The sequence below is a fragment of the Rattus norvegicus genome, chromosome 1 (genome assembly GCF_021556685.1).
Source record: "Rattus norvegicus strain SHRSP/BbbUtx chromosome 1, alternate assembly SHRSP_T2T, whole genome shotgun sequence".
In the NCBI taxonomy this organism is placed as follows: domain Eukaryota; kingdom Metazoa; phylum Chordata; class Mammalia; order Rodentia; family Muridae; genus Rattus; species Rattus norvegicus.
In genome coordinates, this window is record NC_141534.1 from 44,918,092 (window position 1) to 44,927,803 (window position 9,712).

General features: G+C 39.9%; 1 pseudogene; it reads left to right on the top strand.

The window, feature by feature from the left end:
- Positions 1–7,023: 7,023 nt before the first annotated feature.
- Positions 7,024–7,655, top strand: Rpl13a-ps12 (ribosomal protein L13A, pseudogene 12; annotated as a pseudogene).
- Positions 7,656–9,712: the final 2,057 nt, after the last annotated feature.

The window sequence follows — 9,712 nt, forward strand, 5'->3', positions numbered from 1 at the left end:
CAAGTAAACTGCTTCACCAGAAGTACAGCTGAAATTATGGAAGAAGCTACTTCCTGACTCTCTGGCAGACTCATGCATGGCTAGCTTTCTTTTTCAGCTCAGGATCACCTACATAGTGAATGCTACTTCCTACAGTGGGGGAGGTGCTCCTACATTAACTAATAATTAAGACAACCCTCCACAGACATGTCCAGTGGCCAATCCACCCTAGGTGATCACTAAATTGAGAATCCCATTTCAGATGACTTTAGATTGTTTCAAGTTGACATTTAAAGTTACGATATGTAGCTTGCCAATTTCACATTATAATTATTATTATTATTATTATTATTATTATAACTCAGGTCAACTCTGAACTCATTACGTAGTTGAGAATTATTTAGAACTTCTGATCATCATGACTCCCTTTTGCCTTTTATCTCACTGATCTGTCTGCCCCTTTAACTCCTAAGAATTCTTAGAGTGAGAATTTGCGCATTTTTCAGTGTGTATTTTTTTCATTTTTTATTCACTTTACATCACAATCACAGCCCACTCTCTCTTTTCCTCCCAGCCCCACCCTTATAAATTCCTCTACCTATTCCCCCCTCCCCCTCTCTCAGGAGGGGCTCCCCTTGGGTACTACTCCACCCTGGGGCATCTTGTCCCAGAAGGACAAGACACATCCTCTCCCACTGATGCCCAACCTCAGGTAGGGGTAGGGGATCTAATGGCAGGGAACAGAGACTGAGACCCTCTGTCCACTTGTTAGGGGACCCACATGGAGACCAATCTGCCCATTTTCTACAACTGTATAGGAGGTCTAGGTCCTACTCCCATATGCTCCCTGGTTGGTGGCCCGGGCTCTGTGAGCTCCCAAAATCCCAGGTTAGTTGACTCTCTTGATCTCCTTTGGTGTTGTTTAACCCTCCAACCTGCTCACTTCTATCCCCCAGTCTTTCACGAGACTGTCTGAGCCCTGTCTAACATTTGGCTGTGTGGTTCTGCATCCTTTTTCATCTGCTGCTGGATGAAACCTCTCAGGAGACAGTTGTGCTAGGTTCCTGCCTGCAAGCATAGCAGAGTATCATTCATAGCATCAGGGGTTGGCTCTGTTCCATGGGATGGGGCAGCCATTGGTTGACTATTCCCTCAGTCTGCTCCATCTTTCTTCCTGCACATCTTGCAGGCAAGAAAAATTTTTGGTTGAAAGTTTTGGGGGTGGATTAATGTCCCCCTTCCTCCTCTGGAAGATCTGCCTGGCTACAGGAAGTGGCTACTCCAGTCTCTGTATCCTCCTCTGGTAGACTTTGCTTTCACATCCTCTGTGCTTCCCTGATTGTTTTCACAGCACTCTGCACATCTGGCAACACTGCTTTTTCCATGTACAGTATAGAAAAATAAGTATAATTTTACCTTAACTGGCTCCTTGGAACACAGGAATATAGACATCTCACCCCTTAATCCCATTCCTAGTTTCACAACTTATGAGCTCATTTTTCCATTCATTTGGACAGAGCAGAATGAATGATCTACTAATCTAGTCAGATTTGAATTAGGCTTTCTCTCTCCCCTGCACTTCGGTTTACCCTCCAGCTTTGGAACACAATACAGTTCTTTACTAAGGGACTTTACAGAGAGGTCACCACGCTGGCCCTCGCAGTTTCCATGCACCTGATTCTTTCCGTCCTAATTCACAAAGCCCTGTCAGTGAGCACATACAGTATAGCTCTCTGTCCAAGTCTTCAGTACAGTAACCCCCTTTTTGGCTTGCTTAAAGGACCTCCTCACCTGAGGCAGATCCATTTACTTTGACACCTTCTTATAGTTTAACTAGTTTATTTTCTTTGTTATTTAGTAGAATGTCTATGCTTCAAGTGAGGGTCCTTTTAGTCACAACGCTTCACAGAACATTGACTCCCACTGACATCAAACATTGGATACATTGACACAAGGTATTTACCCTTAAATAAAGCAGTAACTCTTGAAAACATCCACCAAATGGAAAGAGATTGCTTAATTTAAAAGGTGAAGATGGATAAAACATTGAATCTAGCATCATATCATATTTTCATCAATCAAGCTTCATGGTAAAAAAAATCCATGAGCTAAAAATGAAAACAATTTTAATTACCTATGAGAGGATCCATAATTAAACTCTCAGAAGTGTTCCCATTAAGGGCACCTATCAACATAATGAGACACTTGCTTTGGGTGTACTTATTAGGATAAATTTATGAAATAAAAATTATCAAACAAGTTTCCCTCACATATATGAAGTGTTGTCCTAGGTTCATTGCTCTTGCTGTGCTGAAATTTCCTGGAAAAACAACATAAGGGAGAAGGACTTTATATTAGTTGCAGACTAAAACCCATGCTTGTGGGGTAGTCAAGGCAAAGATTGAAAAAGAAAAAAGAAAAGAGGAACTGGTCAACATCACACCTATGAGCATAGAGAGAAAGGGTATTCAGTGTCCTGCTCACTTCCTCTGTTTCATACCTTTCACGACTCAGACTCAACTAATAGTATACCCAACAGTGGTTGAGGCTTCCCAGCTCAGTTAAAACAGTCAAAGATGATTTCGATAGCCCATCATTGAAATTCTCTCCCTAGGTGACTCTTTACTGTACCAAGTTGACAAATCAAACTAAACATACTCATACATTATAAGACATCTTCTATCATCTAAGATGAGATTCCAAAGTGCAAAAGATACATTCTTGATGATTTCTGAAAACATTTATCAGGCCTAAGAGAGAGCATCTCGGTAAACCTCAATGGCTAGGAAAGATAATTCTCTGAATTCTCCTCTTCCCATATTCACACACCCAGAAGCACACACTCCTTAGGAATCTGTCTGTAGGATCTTCTACTTCAGTGATTTGTAACATCTTCACATTAAATCCTGATCATCTCTCTTAGATATCTTCAATAGTATGTATGCTCTGATCTCTGAAAAAAAATTACTGAAACTCGTGAATTTTCTGGAGAGCTCAACAACTGCAGGTTGAATTTGGCTGTTAACATACTTCAGTATCAACTGTCCAAAATGTATTAGGAGAACCTGACTCAAGATACAGCATACCACAGAAACGTTTCTTGTACAGTATTGCCACAGATAAATCTTGGCAGCAACTTAAAGCTCTCTGATTGTTCTTAAAATTATTCAGCAAGAGGGAAACCATGACTGTTATTGGAATCCTAGATAAATTCTTAATGCTAGTGACAGCATAAATGTTAGAGAACCTACAACTGCTACTTTACTAAGCCAGGACAACCTGTAAAAACAAACTAAATATTTGATCTTATACTGAGAGTTAAGTGTAGTCTTCACTCCTCATTAAGAAAACGTCTTTGCGGTTGTCAGAGAGTGTTACAGAAGAGCCGCAACTAGTCAAAATGCAGAGTCCCCGTGGATACATCGCTAAAACAATCTCATTCCTAAGGCTCTGAAAGCATCGTGGAAGAGAAAACAGAAAGATCATTAGAGTCAGAGGATCAGGGAGTTTTCTGTGAGATTGTGTATCTTAGGAATGGCATAAGCTACATCTATAAAGTCTAACTTACATGACTTTCCAAGCATAAACTAAACAAGAACAACAAAAATAGACATGCTAAACTGGATGGGGTCAGGGAGGTGAGAGCACACAAGGCCTCAAACACTTACAAAGGACTACAGGCAGCTAACAGCTGTTGAGAGCAGGAGAAACAACTGAATAGTTGTCCAATAACAAATAGCCAGTCCTGAAAATATACATATAAGTAACATTATACAGACCGAACAGGTTATATTAAGAATATACATATATAGCACAGTAGGGGAAGCTATGAATTTGAAAAAGAGAAAAAAGGAATACCAGGGAGAGGTGGAGGGAGAAAAAGGAAGGAAGAAATACTGTAATTATATTATAATCTCAAAAATGTCTTAAGGTAAAAATTGTGATCACATTCAATTGAAAGTAAGAATTAGGATGCATCCTATAGTTATTTAATAATTAGACCCAGAGGGACACACATATTATAAAACAATTCTGTGATTTAATTAGATACTTTTGGTTTGACATCTTTATAGACTTGGTGATTTCAGTTTATCATTTTAAACTTTACTACATTAAATTGTAACATGATCATTAATTATGGATAGTGGACTAGGTTTCTTATGCTATACCTACTCTAATTAATCAGCAGGGACCATTTCTGTACCATATTAAAGGTTATCAGGCCACATCGGAGTAAGAGGGTCAATGCTCATGATTTGTTAGTCATAAGTGTAAGTCTATTAAGAAAAAGTAACAAGATGTGTTTGATTAATTTACCCCCTTTGGGTAAGTTTAACATCTAAAAGTCTAGTGACAGGATAGAGAAGTCAATTTTTAAACAGAGCAAAATGAGTGGATGTGCACATTTCAAAACAGTGATAGCAAGAAGCATTGTCATCTCTGATCAAAACTGCTTATCATGTGCCATTGTTTCAGTGGCAGCTCAAGTGAGCGTGGAGCATCTGACTTCTGGAATCACAGGGTATGTGACTAAATAGAGTAAAAACATTAACATAATTGAACTGAAGGATATATATCCTTCAGTATTACTTGACTGTTCTTCAGGTAAATTTCCTTAAACTATTCCTGAGTGAGGTATCCCACATAGACAGACCCAGAAAGACAAATGGTGTGTGTCACTTATATGTGGATATCAACTGTTAAGTCAATGATAATGAGCTATGATCTGAAGGACCACAAACAGTAGGTATAGACTAAGGGACTAGAGGGAACAGAAAGATGTCATTAGTAAAGGGAAATAAAACATGGAGATATGGATACTGAAATGGGAGGATCAAGGAAGGAAGGAAAGGAAATAGTGTTATGGGAAAGAACATAGGGAGAGGTAGCTAAAATCAAGGGGCAATTGAAGGGTTGTATGGAAACCTAATTCAGTAAAAACTTTCTAAAATATATATGGATATGAAATCATCAAACAATAGGGAAAATAGAATCCCAAATGGCCATATTTTGTCACCCAACAAAGTTTCCAGCAGTGGAATTGGATTATATCTGGTTGAGTTGTTAGCCAAAAGGGCCCCATGGTATCCCCAAACCCAGGCTTTTGCAAAAACTATAGGTTTCTTGACACCGCTGACAGCAAGGTTGCATTGCTGAAGACAACACGTATATTCAACATGGACGTACTGAGTTGGTGCCTATAGACATAGGCATCTTTAGGGCAGGAAGGTGCTCTGTACACTATCAAAAGAGTCATCTAAAAACCAAGCCAGCCACAAACCTTTTATCTACAATGACATACTGCCTGCAAGATATGGTAGGTAACAATGGCACAGGCAGCCCAAACTTGTGGGAGTAACCAATAACTCAGTTGACTTAAAGCCTGCTCCATGAGATATAACCCATAGCCAACACTTCTTGGGTGACCAAGAACCTGGGACTAGATAGCCCAGGCAGAAGGAAGGTGGGTGCCAGAGGAGAGAAGACACAGACCCCAAGACTCTAATGCAGGTGGGAGCAAAGAGAGAGACAGCCAGGGGTTCTGCAGAGAGTGAAAGACCTTGGAACATTAGCTCTTTAGGAGGTCTCTATCAAATCTCTCTCTTCAGGGATCAGGAAACTCATGTGAAAGAGGAAGTAGAAAGAACTGAAGGAGCTGAAGGGTTTGCAACCCCATACGAAGAACAACAATATCAACCAACGAGACCCTCCAGAGCTCCAAAGGACTAAACCACCAACCAAAGAGTACACATGGAGGGACCCATGGCTCCAGCTACATATGTAGCAGAGGATGGCCTTGTCGGGCATCAATGGGAGGAGGGATCCTTGGTCCTGTGAAGGGTAAATGCCCCGGTGTAGGGGAATGCCAGGGCAGTGAGGAGATATTGGGTGGGTGGGTGGGGGAGCACCCTCACAGAAGCAGGGGGTTTCTGGAGGGGAAACCAGGAAAGGGATAACATTTGAAATGTAAATAAAACATTCAATAAAAAAGAATGTAAGAGCTAGAGGGGATGGAAAACATTGAGAAAACAAAGCCCTCGAAATAAACATGAGCAAATTTCATATGAAGTCCCAGAGGTGAACGTAGCATGGGTCTGTGCCAGGTCCTCTGTGCTTACATGATGGCTTCCAGGTTAGTGTTTTTATTGGATTGGTGAATATGCAAAGGAATGGGTCTCTGATTCTTCTGCCTTCTCATGGGCTCTTTTCCTTCTACTGGTTTATCTTGATCAACTTTGATTTGATCATTCTTTTATTATGTTTCATTTTGTTATATTTTTAAATGAAAGAAAGAAGCCAAAGAAAGAAAAGGAATAAAAAAGAAAGAAAAATAAACCCAGATATTAGGGTAAAGGCTAACAACTGTACTCTCTCACTTATACTTACTGGAGAGGAACCATCAATTTTCTGTAAAAATGTGACATTGGGCATATCAACTACTCCAGGACAGGCCTCATGCTCAGGAGGTTTTAACCAACATATAAATGGACTGCAGAGGGGTGTGTGTGTGTGTGTGTGTGTGTGTGTGTGTGTGTGTGTGTGTGTGTGTGTGTGCTTTCTTTCTTCTTTTTTTTTGGTTGCAGTTTGTGGATTTTGGGGTTTTTGTTTGTTTTTCTTTCTTTTGAGGTATGGTTTTATTTTGCTTTATTGGTTTTGTGGGGTTTAGTGTTGTATTGGATTTTTTGTTATTTGAGAAACAACTTAAAGTTGGATGGATAAGAAGCCAGGGAGAATCTGAAAGGACTTGGAGGAGGGAAAGAATATGATCAAAATATATTTAAATTTCACATATTAAATTTAAATTTGATATTAAATTAACATAACTAAATATACATCGAAATTAATCTATTAATAACAAAAATAAAATGTAATAAAAATAAATGAAATAATAAATATAATATGTACAAATTTTATAAACTAATACATGAAACCATCAGGAAAAAATGAAAAAAATTGGAAGTTAATCCAATGTCTTTGATTTTAAAGTTCAATTATTATCTAGAGATCAAACATATATTAATGCAGCTTTCCTAGGCAGCTGCCGAAGATGGTGGAGGGGCAGGTTCTAGTATTGGATGGCCGGGGCCATCTTCTGGGCTGCCTGTCAGCCATTGTGGCCAAGCAGGTACTGTTGGACCAGAATGTAGTGGTTGTACGTTGTGAAGGCATCCACATTTCTGGAAATTTCTACAGAAATAAGTTAAAGTATCTGGCCTTTCTCCGAAAGAAGATGAACACCATCCGTCTTGAAGTTCCTACTGCTTCCAAGTCCCGAACCGCATTTTTTGGTGCACTCTCTGCAAGGCATGCTGCCCCCCAAGACCAAGAGAGACCAGGCTGCCCTGGAACGCCTCAAGGTGTTGGATAGGATCCTTCCACCCTATGACAAGAAAATCGGATGGTGGTCCTTGCCGCCCTCAAGGTTGTGCGGCTGAAGCCTACGAGAAAGTTTGCTTACCTGGGGCATCTGGCTCATTAGGTCGTGTGGAAGTAACAGGCAGTGACAGCTACTCTGGAGGAGAAACTGAAGGAAAAGGTCAAGATCCACTATCAGAAGAAAAAACAGCTCTTGAGGCTAAGGAAACAGGCAGAAAGGAATGTGGAGAAGAAAATCTGCAAGTTCACAGAGGTCCTCAAGACCAATGGACTACTGGTGTAAACCCAATAAAGACTGTTTGTGCCTCATGCCTACCTGGCCTGCCCTTCCTCCACTGCTGACCAGGGAAGTGGGGACCAAAGGGTCCTTAGTCACTGTTCCTGTCAGTAGAGGGTGCATTTAGACAGCTGAGTGAGAGCTCATCATCTGCTTGAGTTTTACATTAAAGTGATAACCATGGAATGACCTGAACTTCAGTGTTCAAAATGAGTAGTAGGGCTGCCCCACCCACCTGTCCCAATATCTTATTCCAAAGCTATGAAAACGAGGGCTACCCTCCTGGGCTGGAACTTAGAAGTACACACTGAATATGATGGCCAAATACAGGTCTGCCTTTGTTGCTTCCCAGCAGACCACGAGGCAATATTTTTCTGGAGGGTTCTATGTGCTAATAAATTATTTGACTTAAATTAAATTATATTAGTGCAAACTGTTCATTAGGAATGAAAATCTGACTTTAATTTCTAATAATTTTCATACGGTAAAGTGTGAAAAATGCTTAATAAACAAACTTTAAAACTAAATATAGCATATTTTACTTAATTGATTACACAAATGATAAAATTTATACATCATTACACAAGCAGGTACAGACCTTCAATGGAAGCTTGTTGAGAAGCAGAGTCATCACGAGGAACACACTAGAAAATTCTACCTCATTCACAAAAGAGTAGTAAGATAATATACATGCATGAATTTAGATATTATGAATAGCAGCTTTAGTTTAAAGGTGGATAAATTCAGCCCCCCAAGAACCCCCACAGACATTTATGTATATGCACACACTGCACACATGGAGAGAGAAAGTGTGAGAGAGATAGAGTCAGAGACAGAAACAGAGAGACAGAGAGAAAGACCAGAGACAGAGAATTTTATGCCTTCCTCACCATCAGACTAAAATTCAACAGTCAACTATAAATATCACAATTCATATTTCACATCCATTTCACAACATAACTTCCACTCACTGTGTAAGGCTTGAAGTAAATCTTAACTACTGGGAGACCCCCAAGTGAAACACAAGAACAGGGTTCGATACAAATGCAAGAGGTTTATTTTTCTGGCACGTCAGGGTCTACCCTCAATTGGCCCCTCATGCAAATGACTAGAAGTTGACCCTGGATGGCTATAATAAGGAGTTTTTATACTTTTTAGGTGTACAGGTTACATCAGCACAATTACAGTTCAAACTTATTGGCTAAGTATATATGGACCTTTTAATCTATTGGCTAGCAAGCATATGACATGTATTTGAACTCTATCTGGGACCAGAGGGTTAGGTGACTATCACTCAGTACATTCTGCAGTTTTTCAAGAATGTTACTGCTCCTCCCAAGAACTGTGGATGGAGAATAGAACTTGGCCTAGCCTTCACCTGTGGCAGGAAGCTGGTACTTGGCCTAGTCTTGACCTGAGGCAGTGGTGTAAGACTGGCAAAAGCTCCTAGTGTCCTTCATCTGGTCATTTATTTTGGGTGTCAGCAACTTCATACAATGTTCAGTGCACACTTCCTAGAATGAATCCAGAAAAGTCATCAAACAAGGCAATAGTAAGCCCAAGTTGAAGAAAAGGAAAATTTTCTGATTTCTAGTGTTTAAAATGTCTCCTTTTCAACATTTACAAGACATGTAGAAAATGAGGAATAAAATAGCAGTCAATAGAAACCTCGAATGAGGGCCTTAGATTTGGGTGAGGTAGCAAACATTCTTAATAAGCTGTTGATTGTTAAATTCATTAAAGAGGTGAGCCTCTCCAAAGAACTGGTATGTAGAACTGTGTTCCATAAAAGTACCAGAAAGTGGAAACATTATAAAGTGATTCAAATATAAGAATCAGAGTTGAAAAAATAAGTAAGAAAAATGAAAATTTGTAAGAAGAGAGTAGCAGGTAAGCGAGAAGTAAAGAGAGCTAGTTCCAAGGTGGCTCCTCTATGGACCAAATGAAGGAAGGATGGAGCCTAACAAAACCACTGAGCTCTGCAGAGACCCAACAGAATCACCAAGTCTTGACATAAGTGAGTCTGAATTGGTAGTATATCTACCCATATACACAGAGTCTCAGAAGAGAGACAAAGGA